The sequence below is a fragment of the Thermobia domestica genome, chromosome 3 (assembly GCF_964235325.1).
Source record: "Thermobia domestica chromosome 3, izTheDome1.hap1.1, whole genome shotgun sequence".
NCBI classification, from domain to species: Eukaryota; Metazoa; Arthropoda; class Insecta; order Zygentoma; family Lepismatidae; genus Thermobia; species Thermobia domestica.
In genome coordinates, this window is record NC_137456.1 from 207129396 (window position 1) to 207145458 (window position 16063).

The following is a 16063-nucleotide window of genomic DNA, read 5'->3' on the forward strand; positions in this document are numbered from 1 at the left end:
AACCTGTTGTGTTCAAATTCAATAAAATAAATAAATTAAATATGTGTATTAGATATATATCTACTTATGAACCTGTCATCAATTACTCCGTACTGCAGATAGAACTCTAAAAGCAACCGTCAGTCACAGCTTTGGGTTGAAATTAATGGCTACTTGTAAGAAACACTTCTGAACAAAATTATGAGTTAATTTGATTGTTTAGCGTTGATGCCCTCAGTGAAAAAAAACGCTAATATTCTGTTCAATCTGTTTGTCAGTCTGTCAAGTTTTCCCTTTCGAAGCTCAGAAACGGGTAAAGATATTAAGATGAATTCAGTTTATTGTGTGTAAGAATACAGAATGCCAAACAATATTGTCACATTTGGCGTGTACGACCAGAAAGCAGTTTGAAAATGTGAGGTGGAAGTACATGCGTTTTGTTGATGATATGACACTACTTGCGGAATCTGAAACGAAAATTAACGTAATGCTAGAAAATTTAAGCCACAACTCTGAAGAATGAGATGAAAGTCAATGTCAAAATGACGAATGCAATGGTAATTTGGATGAAGGAAACTCGCATAGAAATAAAAAAAAAATGGAAGGGTGAGGTGACTAGTTTCAGGTATCTAACCGGTGTCAAAACAGCCGAAACCAGCACTACACTAGAAGAAGGTCCTCCTGTGTGTTTCGTGAACTTCTCGCGGTATCGTGAGTCGAGAACTGCTACCACCTGATCACAGCATCAATGCAAATGTATATTGTCAGCAGTTGATCCGTGTTCAAGAAAAACTCAAAACTCTGTAGCCAGCACTTCTGAATTGCAAATGGGTCCTCCTGTAACAGATCAACGGTAAGCACCACGTTTCTAGAATGAGTTGAGTTGAGTTGATTTTGAGTTTAACGTCCCGTTCAGCAACGAGGCTATATGAGACGTGGACCTACTGATTAACGTGGAATCCGAACCACATGAGCAACCGCCGGGAATCGAACCCGGGTCTCCCACGCCAAAGGCGCGTGCGCTAACCGCTTAGCCACGGAGGAGCTCTCGTTTCTAGAATGACTCGGGACACCATTCTACGCCTTGGATAGGAAAAGCTATTGCATCCGCCATACTCCCCGGACATTGCATCGTCCGATTGTAACCTGTTCCATTCCTTGGACAATCACCTTAGAGAACGCCAGTTCTAATCCCTAGCAGAGGTGCAAAATGCACTTGATACTTTCTTCGCTGTACGGCCTACCAAGTTCTACTGCAATGGAATTCATGGCATTCCAAAACGTTGGCAGAAGGTCGTCGATGCTGCTGGGGACTATTTTTGATCTTCCAAGTACGTCTTAGATGACATATCGATGTTCGAAGGTGGTGGGTGAGAAAGCGACAGAACTTTCTTGGTTACCTTTATACATTTGTGTAGAAATTTTATCCGTGCATCAGTGACATTTAAGTCTTGCTTCCCGCAGTTTTAAAACGAAACAAAAGTATCCCACTTATAGTATGCCAACCACTGTTAAAGATTAACAAATTTTAAGATAAATCGTTTCAGAACTTAAACCTTTAAATTAGATTTATCTTCTAAGAAATTGTGCATTTAAGCTATTATTAAGATCATCCCGTCTATGTATTGAGGTACCTACGTGACCTTTTTCTCAGAGATTTGTGGTTAAATCTACATAGTTTGTATCTATTTCCCACATTTAACTCTTGTGGGGAATATATGCCAATTTAATTCCACCTTCGTAACCTAGTCAACGCACAATAGGTTTTCTTCAAACATAAAAGTCTCTTTACACAAAAAGTATGTCTATTAATAATAAGGTTTTATTTTGTTATTACTAATTCTTATTTTGTTATTACTAATTCTTATTTTGTTATTACTAATTAGGTTTGGTTTGATATTTGAAATACGTATTGCTATTCCTAATAATAAAGCAATTACCTTTCAGTTCCTAAAAGCTATTTATCTCTAAATGTTTCTTACGTTAGTCGCAGACGAAATATGTGGATTTTTTTTCCTACTCTTTTTCAAGCTTCGTCCGTTACGGAAGTAGGTATTATTTAAGATTCATTCTACAGAAAGCAGTAAAGAAAATTTTAAATTAAATGTATTACTTACGGTTAGCGTACCGAGTTCGGTTTCTGATACGGATTAAACGTGAAGCTGTTAATTTACGTCTCATAACTCCTCTTTACTGAAAGCAATGTTAAACTTCAAATAAAAGCAAAATTTTGAACAATGTATATCAGTGATAGCCTATTTCTACATCACAACAATGATTTGAATAATACGTCAATTTTACTTCCAAAGATCCCTAGTGGAAGGAATATGAAATTATTCGAGAATTATATACCTCTCTTCAAATTTTCATTACCCGTCCCAATGAGTGTACATTGGAAACAAAAACTGTACGGAATGGAATATAATGTAAAGTCTAAACAAATTGTGTTGTCAGAAAGTTAACAGATTTTTTTTTCGTGGTTTAAGGGGAAGTTTAATGTGTAACAAAAACCTGTTGCATATTAGGAAAATAAACAATCCACGTACTCACACACTTAAAAGTTGCTAGTTATGTAATAGGCAAAGAGAATGTTTAAATACGCGTAGGAGCGTTTGTTTGTGTTGTGTTCATTGAGGGGTAAAGTCAGTAGAGCTGGAATGTTTACACTAAACTTAAAGTGTAGATCTGCATATCCAGGTCACATGGGTCACCATGGAGTGTTCATCAGCAAAGTAAGAATGCATACACGCGTCACAAAACATTGTTTGTTATGTTAAGACAGGAGATTAATGATTCAAGGAAACAACGGAACTTTTAGAAGGATAATGAGTGAATTAACCTTCACACAGAAAAAAGAACCATTTTACGCATGAATTTTGAATACCTACACGACTATAATCTACATAGTATGGAAATGTCTAAAATGTTTTTTTATGTAATACTTTTATAAGCGCATTAAAAGAATGTTCTTCGATTTAATTAGAAGAATGTTTGAATTGACTACCATGACAGAGGCAATGGTACATTCAGACAGAACTGAAAACACACTAGTATAACATTTAAAGGATTTAAAGCCGTACTTCTATTAGTATTGTTCTACGTAATTTACAAGGACAGAAGCCGATGACCTATTAGGTTCCCTTTGGAAATTCATACTTCATCAATTCATTTCCTTTTCAAAGTCTCTTAACAGTCTAGGAGGCTTAGGTGGGCAGGTCATGTAGCTAGAATGGAAGAAAGTAGAAACGCTTTCAAAGTCTTGACTGGTAGACCCATAGGAAAACGACCATTAGGAAGACCTAGGCGCAGATGGGAGGATAATATTAAGATGGATCTCGCAGAGATAGGAATACAAAGTAGAAACTGGATGCAGTTAGCTAAGGATAGAAGTCAGTGGAGAGCTTTTGTGAACGCGGCACTGAACCTCCGGGTTCCATAGGCCATAGAGTTAGTTAGTTAGTTAGTTAGTTAGTCTCTTAACTAACTTCGGGCGTTAAATTCAAAAAGATGAAACGAAAGTGACATCAATGCACTTAAACTTAAGAGTCTCATTCTCCTGCTTCTTTTCATATAGTAGTGAATATTTTCAAAGCGTCATCAACCTGTGGCGGATCTAGGCCAGGGCCGGGAGACATAGCCCCCCAGTTTTTTCAGTGATAAAATAATTTAAGCTATTATTTATATATTTTTGAAAGTTTATATATACCTATCATAGTCTGGGTACTGGCTGCCCCCCCGCCCCAGTTTTTACCTTCTAGATCCGCCACTGTCATCAATCAATATATCAGATAAATATGAAAACAATGAATCCGTAGTTTCCGAATCACCTCCTTCTGCTTCATTCCAGATTTGCCTTTTTATACACTCGCTCTTGATTAAATATTCCGCTTAAGAAGAAGCTAAAGTAATATAATCGTCTATAGGGGATGATTCGTTTATACAAATACTATATTGAATGTAAAAGATAGACAATTAATTTAATATTTTTGAATATTGTAAGATGATAGCTACGCTTGATAAAAAAAAAAAAAAAAATAGCTTTTCCCTTTTGTAGATATATCAAGAGAAAAGAACACTAAAGTAACAATAGATGAGTTACAGAATTCTGTCAATGAGATAAAATATACTAGATTATACGTGGTTTTGTTAAAAGTGGATTATTTGTGCTAGTTTTCTTCAAAAATAGCAAATAACATGCCATCACTGAAGTTTGATTTTTGTCGATGTTAACGAAACACTTTGATTTTTATTTGGAAATCGTGTTTTTTTTTTTTTTTTTTTTGTATAAACAAGAGCTGTACTTCACCAGCGGTACCAGGAAGTACGATTTTACGCTGTGTTGCCAAACGTCAATTAGAAATGAGTACTTTTTATCAGAAGATATCCTGTGTGCAGTCAGCTATAGTGAATGTTTCAAATGGCGAACTCTAAGAAGGTGCGAAATCTTTCATATAGCAAAAGAAGTAAAAGATTTCGCTCTAAATAAGTATATAAATTTGTTACTGCAAAGTTACGATATCTACAGCAGATGCTATAGAAGAGAAAGACACCTCTAAGTTTGCAGAAGTTCTCATGATATGGTAAATTATAAATTTAAGACTCTATATCCGGACAATATCATGATTTTCCTTTCATTTAAATCAACTTTATGTGCCAACGTCAACATTCGTGATAATCAAAGGATTTATGAAAATAAAGTTTTCGATACATGATTATTATACTGTAGTTCAAGATTTCTGCACCCAAGATAAATTATACTATGTTACTAAACTCCGGAGGCCGCAAACTCGTTTTTAAAATGATCATTAGAAATTTGCCTACTGATACTTTTACTTAACATTTTCAATTAAGCTTAAAGAGAAGAGCGCCAAATAATATTACTGCTGTTGATTGAAAATAAATGAAGTATTATTTATCAGATTTTAAAGATGTCACCATGTAATTTTTAATATCACTAATTTGAAAGATTAAAGATGAACACATTAAAAATTAATTAATTTAAAATACATTTAATTCCAAAGTTTACTATTATAGTTAAGTTAGAATTGAGCACATGTTTGAACTGCGGATTAATTGTTGTGTAAAATAATTTCAATTAACTTCAATCATTCGATTACAATTGAATGTAGTTTGCAATTAATTTTCACAGTAATTACATTCAATTGATTGATTAATTGCAATTGATTTCCATTGATTAATGGTTAACATTGTAGTTGTGTATATATTACATCGTACAGTTGTTTTCATAGAGGAGAATAAGAATATTCGACTTCTAAAAAAATAAAAAGTGTGGGTCACAGTACTAAACCTTCTCGCTCCAATTTCTTACACTAAATAACGTTATATTACAGTTATAACTGAAATATTTATTAGTTAAATACGATCAAAATTATAAGGCTTTTTCCGAATACTTCGTCTGGAGAAAACTCTCCCTTAAAAATAAATAATACCCCATGTGAATATTTGCATACGAATTAATTTTCGCAACATGATAGGTTATTCATTAAATACTTTTCATAAAATATGAAGAAAATCATCTGAATCAGTTAAAAGGAAAAAAGAAACGTCCGAAAAGAAACTACTTCTTATTGATTGTTTCATGAAAAATGACCTATCTTGTATTGTGAGATTATTCATGAAACAATTATTTGGAAAATGTCAACAAAATTAAATATGACCTCTTTTTTTTTTCAAAAAGAAAAAAAAAAGAAAAGAAAAAAGAAAGAAAGAAAAAAATATCCGCAAAAATTCTCAACAGTAAATTACCTTTCGTGGACTTTTCATAGCAAATAAATTATACCATATTGTTTTGTTATTAATGAAACATTGACTTCTGAAGTATGAATAAAGTCGTTTCGGTCGCTTTTGAAAAATTCACCCGGAAGAACTCACTCCCATGACAAAACTACCCCTTATGGATTTCTTGAGAACTGAAAAATGCCATATTATCAGGTTAGTAACAGAATTTTATTTATGAAGCTTGAGCTTGAGCCGGTCTTGAAAATTGTACAAAAAGAAAAATAACTAACCCGTAAGTGTAAGCTACATCTTGTGTGTTTTTTTTTGGGGGGGGGGGAATGGATAATGTCACTTGAGGGTAGTCGTAGAATATTTAGTTTTTATATGTGCCCACTATAATATGTTTTATGGGCCTACTTGTCTGCCTGTCGTTGTCGTGAGATTTCCTCTAAATTTTGAAGATTCGTTATAATAAGTGGAAATTAAATTCCAATAATTATAATAGTCATTTACTTCCTCAATAAATGAAATTCCCCAAAGAACCAAGTCGGAATGCATGCGACACGCTTTCAACAAAATTGGGACTGTCTCGATTTTATCGGGACGGGTGGTAAATCCAAACGTAAAGCCGCGAATATATCAGAAAAACCTGGGAAACTTAGCTGAATAAGACGGTAGTTAATATAATTGAATATAAAAAGTGGTCGTAACTTTGCTAGAGAAGAAAAGGAGGAGAAAGCAAAGAAAAAGTATACAATTTAAGGAAAATAGAGTCCTATTATGAAAAGTCTAATGCAATGAGGGAGAGTAAAAAGTTAAAACTTTCCAGTTATCATTCTTGGAATGGGGTTTAACATTCGTATCAGCATCGAAGCTATATCAGAAGTGGAGGTGCAGCTTAACGTTGGCTCCGAAGCAGATTATCTTCCGCTGAGAATCGAACCCAGTTCTCTTGTGTAGATTTTTTCCAATTTTCAGTATGTACTCTTCGGGTAATTACAAAATTTAATGAAAATGATGCCTACAAATCCAGACACACGCTTTCGGCATTCTAGTATGAAATTCCATTGGAAACTAAATGTTAATACATTATTTATCTGTAACTGAATTTACGTACATTTTTACATCATTAAATTTTCTTTACCTTCGTTTTCACGAGAGAAAACAGCTCTTTTCCTGAAGGTTCTGGTTTTCTGATAACTTGTGGTTTCTCTGTAGCTACTGATGTTGTTAATTTTATTGACGAAACGAAAAGTTTCTTCCGAATATTTCGACGTCTGAAGCAGGAACTGATATCGACCTCTGAGATGTGTGTAACATTATGACTTCCTACTCCTTACACTCACACAAACCTTCTATTCTACGCTGTGTGTTTTCACAGAAAATAACTGTACACACAAGAAAGTTTTGTAGGCGTTTTGTGTCGAAACTTGGGCGTTTGGTTGAAACTGAATCGGATGGTGTTGACAGGAGTTAAACTTCGCTGTTGAAATAACAATTAGCGTCTGGGTTTTACAACTAGGCTCTGGATAAGTATCTATTCTGTGTGTACGTGTAACTGCCTTGTTAGATTCTCTATATGCTGATACCTTTGTAATGCTACTCGATTTAATGCTGAAAAAACGAAATAAAAATAGGTGGCACGTTTATACGTTTAAAATGTAATACACCTGCAACCACCAAATAATCTAGATGAAATGAGAGATTAGCTTGCAGAATTGTGTGGATAAAACAAAAAAGTGCGTGAATTTTCTTCTGGTAGAAACAAAATAAGTAATTATAGAAAGGTGTCCTTTTCATGAACTAGAAACCACGAAAACTTTTTTTGTTTTGTTTTACTGTGTTTTACAAACACTGTTTCTGTTTGTTTTTGCCAACTGACTCGCATATTCCATGCAAAGGACTCAGTTTAAAGCATAAAGAAATTATTAAAGGATCAGCGTACCTTACTTCAAATTATTACTCTCTACATTAAGAATACAGAAAGGGCAGGAAAGGGCAGATGTAGTTTTGTTGTGATGTGTGTGACAAGCGAAGAGATTTTAAACGTTTTCTTTATTAGATTTTCAAAACGGACATTTCATCATCATCTTCAGTATCATCATAGATATTCTGCTATTATTAACAGTTCGTTTGACGTTAGCTAAGAAGCTTCCATATACCGCGATCTTCAGCAAATCTCTTCGTCTTCACATAGAAATTTTCCCTTTCAATACCGTTCATAAACTGTAGTTTTCTTATCCCTCCCTAATTTTCCCATCACCATACCTTCAAGCCCTTCCCTTATGATAGAGTTACTTCTTAGTCAATTTCACAAACAGTTATTCTTCCTATTTTCGATTATATTTCAAATCGTTCATTTCTTCCCTACTATTTATAACACTTCCTGATTCGTTTTCTCTTCGATTCAATTAATTATCTCCATTATTCTCCAAACTCACATATCGAAATCTTTTTTTTATTGTACTGCGTATTGTTTCTGCCCGCAGAAAGATGACTGGTATTTCCTACCTTTTAATTCATAATTATACTGTGGAGTCCAAATTGACCCCATGAATTTGTCAATGGAACAAAGATCAAAAGAAGCGTTCTCTTCGGAAATGGCAAGATGTAACGCGCAATAGCAATACAACACTTCATACTTGAAGTTACAGTTGGAATTATACCATAACCGTTTGACTAGGTCTTCATACAATTTATGTCAAATTTCGCTTGGAGTCATTTTGCACCATATCAGTTAAAGGTTGATTCAAATAGCACCTCAACTGCCTTAAAATCCATACACAACATCGAGAATATGTCATCAGCGAGAAGCGAACGAAGTAGAAAGAACACACTCATCAACTTTTAAACTGAAAGAGGCCACAAACATGATTAAATTTTATGTTTTATTTTCCAAAGGAAGAAGATTGTAGTCGATGGAAGAAATTAGAAAGATATTCCTTACATCAGAATTTAGAGTAAAGGGAATGATAGTTCTTAGTATCTAATCAGTAATGACAACACTGTTCTTTCATTATTAAGATTATATTGTACGATAATGTATGATATTTTATATTTATGGCGTTGAAGTAGTGTTGCATAAAAGGTAATGATATTGCTTCAAATATATTAAAGTGGAAGGATGAATACTTTTTTAGTAAATCAATTCTGTTTTCATTTTAATTTCTAACATTACTGTGAGGAAGTATGGAAAGTAGCAAGAAAGATTGAAAATCACATGTTGGAATGCACCCTAAGAAAGGAACCATTTATAAATATTTCATTATATGAAGAATTGAGAGGCAGAATGAGCCATCTTCTCAGAGGACCATGAAAGCTATTGCCTTTTTTGAAGGATCTGACTTCCGTCATTCCTTACAATATCACCAGAAATGCTTCCTCTAGACATTTAAAACGTCATCATTTTGTGCACAATACATACCCACTAAATGAAGGTAAACTCGGTCCTTTGATGTTTTTGTTTTCAAAACAGAGCACATGATAACCAATCGATCAAATTGCATTGGCTCAGAAAATATAACCCACTCTTTAATCCGGTTTTCCTGTCATCCGGAATCAAAACAGCTTTTTCCTTCCCCTTTGTTATATTGTGCATGTAACTAAGCAGGGACATATGCAGGAATTTATTTCGGAGGGTTCGAATTCAATAGGAGGATACATTATATTAAAATTCGTAACCTTTTCTATTAAATTAGACTAAATTTACAGAAAAGTAGGGATTTCCGAGGGTCTGTACCCAAGGACCCACACTCTGCGTACATCCCTGAAAGAGATTACACGTCAAAGCACTTCTCAAAGAGAATCTTCACTAAAACAAAGAAAGAATTAGGGACATGTCTCTAAACATCCACACTGGGTAATAGATTCGAAATTTTGTGGAGTTAATTTTAGTTTAGCGTCCCTTTCAACAGCGAGGCTATATGAGACGTGGACCTACTGATTAATGTGGAATACGAACCACATGAGCTACCGCCGGTAATCGAACCCGGGTCTCTCACGCCAAAGGAGCGTACGCTGACCGCTTAACTACGTCAGAATTTTATGGACTGTGTCCGTACAATACATAATACATACATAAGTGAGTACGAATTTGACACTTCGGACTAATTCTGTGCTGTGTCAATATGAATTCGATTGTACTAGCTGTATCACGTAAATAAAGGGAATAATATATTGTAAAAGAAGCATTTTAACTTTTTTCAGTAACCCGGCACTTTTGCTAATTCGGCACCTTTCTACGTAAGAAATGTTATATTACCAACAGCGTAGTGTATGAAAAGAGACGCTAACCAGATTTTTATTATTATTATTATTATTATTATTATTATTATTATTATTATTATTATTATTATTATTATTATTTTTATTATTATTATTATTATTATTATTATTATTATTATTATTATTATTATTATGGACTAGTTTAACCAAACCTCAGCCCCGAAGAGAGTTGGACGTTCAATTCAGGTCAAATAAAAAAGTCAGTTCAAATAACAAAGAGGTGAAAAGGAAATTTTAAGAACAAGGTGATTAATTATACAGAAAATAGTTTCCTTTTGAACATTAAAGCGTAGAAATATTTTGAATTGTATTTAGTGTAATTCTTTCTTAATTTCTCCTTTTGTATTTTATAATTATACGCTGATAAAATGTAATATTTTAAAAATAAATCAAGTAGGCAGGGCCGGCCTTAGGTGGTGTGGGGCCCGATTGGGAACATTTTGCGGGGGCCTAGGTTTACAATAACGTGCACCCAGGCCTGCAGAACCAGCGCATATATATTGCGCTCTTCTTGCTGGTCTAGTGGTTATACCCAGTTCGCTTTATAACGTTTTTCCATCTGCAAAATGTTCTGGTGAAAACACTCACTCTGTTCATTGCTTATAGTAGCTATTTTTTCACTGAAATAACTAAAATGGAAATGTAGGCAGTGAATGAATTTTAAAATACATATTTCACCCTTATGCCTCGCAATTTTTCAAGAAGGTTCTGTACCAGTTCTGTAAAATAGTTTTCTTCTCTTCCAAGTAAACCTATCGATGTTGAAATCTAGTTTCTTGATCAAACTTGGCAGAGTAGTGTGGAATATCAAGAAACTAGCGTAAGCAGAATTTAAAGTGCTTCCGTCCAAAAAGACTGAAAAACCTGACTGATCAGAATAAGCCATAAAAATGTGTCTCATGTTTGAAAATTTCGGGTAAAGGGATGAAAAACAAAAACACATTGACCGATACCGGGAGGAAGTAGACATCTATTTGAGGGTATGCTTATCGCATCTTTTCGAAATACACTCAGCCCTAGGCAGAAGGCATTGTAAGCGGGTTACGTTTGGCAACATCGCACGAAAAAAATGAATGCTGAATGCATTCTAACCCGTTCCTACTACTACTACTACTACTACTATTACTACTACTACTACTACTACTACTACTACTACTACTACTACTACTACTACTTTTGCTATGGGTCTGTATAGTACAAGAGCAAACTTATTTTAATCAAAGAAGTTTAATGAAAATTTTAAAAAATAATCGTTAAATCACTTTTTGAATATTATTTTTAATCTTATTTTAACGAAAGAAGTGTTATAAATTGTTTTTTTAAAAATAATAAAAGAAACTTTCCTTAGGCAGAGTTTGAACCCACGCCTACAACGATTTTCCTTACAAAGTGTGTCACTTGGCTGCGAGGGCCGACCACATCTGGCGTTTACTTTGTGCTATATGTATGTGATGTGATGTCACCAACAGGATCGCGATATAGACGTAATTTATTTTTCCTACATTGTTGCCAAGCGTAACCCGTTCATAATGCCTTATGGCTAGAGTTCTGTGTATTTCGAAAATATGCATGCTTATCATGGCCGCCATCTTGAAGTCGGCCATCTTGTATTTCGCTCTGCTTTTTTAAATGGGAAGGAGGTCATGTAGTAAACCCTATATCAAATTTGGCTAGAGTTTTACAAGAAATACAATGGTGAAGTCTATGTTTCCGTAAGTTTATATTTGTAAGACATAATGAAACGCACATTGATATGAATTCGTTGGTTCAAAGATTTCTTAACAGCGGTATCTTTTTGAAAAGAATTCAAGTTAGGAAAACCTAATGTACGCTAGTAAGAATACCTTAGAAACCTACTTATGAAAGGTATCAGCTTATCTTATTGACTGCAGATAAAATGAAATGGTGATGAAACGATCACAAACCTTAAGGAACTGATGGAAAATGGATGACATATTTTCCATTGCATTATTCCAGTGTTTCTCAACCTAGGGGTCGCGAAGATAAACGGAAGAGGTAACTGTAATTAGAATCTAATCCGAAAAACATTTTCAAATATTATTTTGAATTTTCTTGATAGGTATATTTTTATCTGAATTTTGTCTGATAGGTATATTTTTATTTTTACATATTGTTATGAACAAGGAAATATAAGTCTACTAAACCCTTTCAACAGGTTCAGAATTGCTTAAAAATCTATTTAAATGAAAGAGATATGAAACTATTGAGAACTGTATATTGAAATACCAAAAAATACAATTGCAACAAAACCTGCTTATTGAAACACAATTAAGATTGAGAGCTCCTTCGTGGCTAAGTAGTTAGTGTACGCGCCAATGGCATGGGAGACCCGGGTTAGATTCCCGGCAGGGGCTCATGTGGTTCGGATTCCACGTTAATCAGTAGGTCCCGTCTAATTCCTACCTGCGTACTTTCAAGAGTCTCTCAAGCGTTATGGTACAGACGTTTTATAAAGTTCCGTTCTAATAGGCTAAAGGCACAAACTTCTATGGATGATGCATCTGGCAATTTACCGGAGATCTGTCTAAATGAATCTCCTTGATACCTGACTCTTGTACCTTACGAGTCACGTAAGCAACCGTTGATTTTGTGGTAGGATTGCCTGGTAGATGTAAACTTTGGCGTTGTCATTACAACACATAGCAGGGGCCTGTTGGGGTATACGAGATGTAAACTGAGTTGTACATGGTAAGCAGCATTTACTTTAACATTAGATGTTACTCTGTGCTTCCCCTTGGTGCAGAAATCCACCACTACCATGCAGCTTTTTGGAAACTTTCCTTGAATGTGCGATTCCACTGTGCCTATTCCTTTCCGTCAAGAGAACGGTAGTAAATCGCACCTACCTGCTTTGACCTAGTTATAGAGACCCACTCTTCATCTAGGGTATAATACTATTTACTACACGCTAGGGAGCGTTCGTTTCCATCCAATTTTCCGTTGGGTGATGCGCGTCAGAGTTAGAGCATGGGCTTACAGTTTGCGCGTCGTTTACAGAACTAATTCCTATCGGATGACCAGATTAATGTTTGCTGGTGAGCGCCGTTCGCATGCTACTTCTTCGCGTTGCAGTGGTGCATTATCTTATCCACCTTAGCAATGACGTCTCAAGTGCATTGCAGAGCTGTTTTTTCAGCATTGTACGGGGCATTTCGAGAGTAAATGAATGTTAGGATGGATTGACGCATGTTTCCCCGTATCAGACACTGTAAACCATTAGCACTTATACTGTTCTTTAATTTGGCTTTATCTATACCCCACGTCGGAAAGTGCTAAATTGTAGCCCTTCCAAAACGGATGCATACTTGGATACACGATTATCACAGACTCTTGATCTCTCATATAGTTTTTAGATAATTGTCTGTTTCACTTGTTATGTGTACGACTTTGTACTGTGTCAAACACAACGCCTCTGGCTGCGCTTGGAATTCACTATCATAACAACAAAAAAATCAAAGAACCTTCTGTAGTTACATTTTTGTTACAAATCAGAACACGGAATTCCTTCCAAATATAGAATACACGCAATGGTTCTTGTAAATAATCTTCAACATACGCATTAACGTTAACTACATACTCAGCAGCAAAGGTGTCCAAACTCATGAGGTCGGCGCTCACGAGTTCGGAACTCACGCTCATTCGACCTCAATCTCACAAAGTGAGCGTGAGGTCAGGCTAGTGATGTGAGCGTGAGGTCAGACTGGTTATGTGAGCGTGAGGTCAGACCGGTGAGGTGAACGTGAGACTGGTGATGTGAGTGTAAGGTCGAGTAAGTGTGAGGTCGAAATGAGTTTGTGAGCTTGAGGTTGAGTGAGGTTGGATTAAAGTAGACACCTGGTTCTTCCAATAGGAGGGAGAAGTATATTGCAATTCGAAAAGACTGTAGATTTTTTTTTCTCTACACAAAAGCTTCTTTTTCTCTATCTGAAAATAACACCTGCTGTGAAAAGATCATAGGTAAGCAGGGAGTATCTTTGATCCGCTACCTTTTTCTTCATTGGCCAACTTGGGATAGAAGTTTTAGTTTCTTTGTCATCAGGTATTTCTTAGAAGCAAGTAGAAAATAATCATGGAATATCTTGATGTTTTGTCAGGCACATTGGTGCCGCACAGTGGAGTATTTGGCCTCGAAATCCGGTCAAGAATATTCATCATTTAGTATCATAAAATAACCGATTAAATTTAATTGTTTTGTGTTTAACTACATTTTTAAAGATACATTACTGCCAAAACTAGTTTGAATATTTTCCTTTGTCCCTTTGACTATAGTTTTCTCTTGTGCTTTCGTTTGCTATTGTTTAATAGGGATTTTGTAGGCTAAGTCAGTGATTTATTTACGAATTTTCTACAGGGGAGGGGAACCTCGAATCTTGGGCTAGCAGTTAACCACATAAAAATTGCAGCTTTCCCCCTCCCTTGTGCAATTTCCCCCCGTATATACTATTCGCCCCCAAAACAGAGTGCTTAAATTCTTAGCGAGATTCTCCCTCTCCAATGAGTTTCCACACTGGTTTGCATGTCGAATACATTGCAAGCTACATCACTTAGTAGCCTTTGTCCATTCTTTCTAAACAGGATCAGTCTATACAGTATTTTCTTCCACCTTCCGTCATAATTTTATCGCTTCAAGCAACAGAGAATACATGCATTCGCCTTCACAGTTGCCGTTCTTAAAAGGAAAATTATAGTATAATTAAAAGTGTGATTATGTCATTTTGAAAGAAAATATGCCCTCCCCCAAAAAAAGTCTAACGGATGCAACCAATGACCTAAAACCAGCCTGTGGACACCCTTGCCTGCTCCAAATAGAAATAGAATTTACATATTTTCTGGGCGAGTATTTGAGAGACATTATTACATCTTGATAAGTATATAGAATTTCATATACACTGACTATTTACTTGGAAATAAAATTCATATAGTTAACAAGTAATTGTTTTTGTATAAATATAACTATGCAGAACAGACATAAAAAATTGTTTTGTTTTACTAGGGTAAATGTGCCAGTCCTCGAACACTTAACTCATTTTCGTATAATCCTTAATCGTTTTTCAGAGAGTGAAACAACTTAGGAGGATGCAACTAGCTCACATATGTTCCAAAAGCTAAATTTCATCTATATTTTATCCAAAACGGAGATAACTTATACCATTTATGTAGTATTAATCGCACAAACAACGATTATTGATTTATTTTAGTATTCGACCCAGGGCAGGATTTAATGTTGTGCCGCCCTTAGGCCCAAAAGTGTTTGGCGCTCCCTCTCTCACGTCGATGTACAAAATTTCAACAATATAGAATAATCATATGGAAAAAAATTTTATAAATACCTCCGTTTTGTACAAATTTTAATGCATTTTCACTTTGTATGCTGTAAAGAAGGATTTGAGTTGTTACAAATCCATTTTTAAGTAAATGTATAGAGAACGATTAATTTGAGTTTTACAATACGAGCTAGTTCAAAAATACAAGAAATTCGTTTCGAATTTTCGACTGTATGTAATAGTTTTAATATTGAAACTACAGAGAGTGTCTCAAAAATGACCAGAATAACTGTTTGGACTGTTGAAATTTATCTAAATAGAGATTGGTAAGGTGGCAGATGTCGAGGGTCACACGCGAAAGAGAACTTAGGAAAGGGGGCGAAGCGCATCATACGGACCGGCCTGTATGCAAATGTCTACTGCAAGTATAAGGTTAAAATTTCACTTAACTTCGACCAATGATTCAGGCCATAGATTTGCGTTCACCTCTGGTGCATAGGATCCCGGGTTCGATCCCAGCCTCCGAAAAATGGACTTTGTGGTGGACAAACACAGTGTGCGTGGGTTATCTCAGGGTTCTCCCGTTTCCTCCCGCTTTCTTCATTCCACTATTTCATCCATTATTTCATCATCACCGTCTCGTTTGGCCTAACAGGCGTAACCGTGGGACGTTAAACTCAAAGATTTCATTTAGAATGGAGGGTTACGAGAGATTACAACTATTCTTAGATCCCTAACCCGATTCCAAACCTACTTCTCGTTAGTTCTTACCTTTT

General features: G+C 35.3%; 1 protein-coding gene across 1 annotated transcript in view; it reads right to left on the reverse strand.

Annotated features, from left to right (window-relative positions):
* Dh31 (diuretic hormone class 2) overlaps positions 1 to 16063 on the reverse strand; it is a 623319-nt gene that overhangs the window by 345677 nt on the left and 261579 nt on the right. The window lies entirely within an intron of this gene.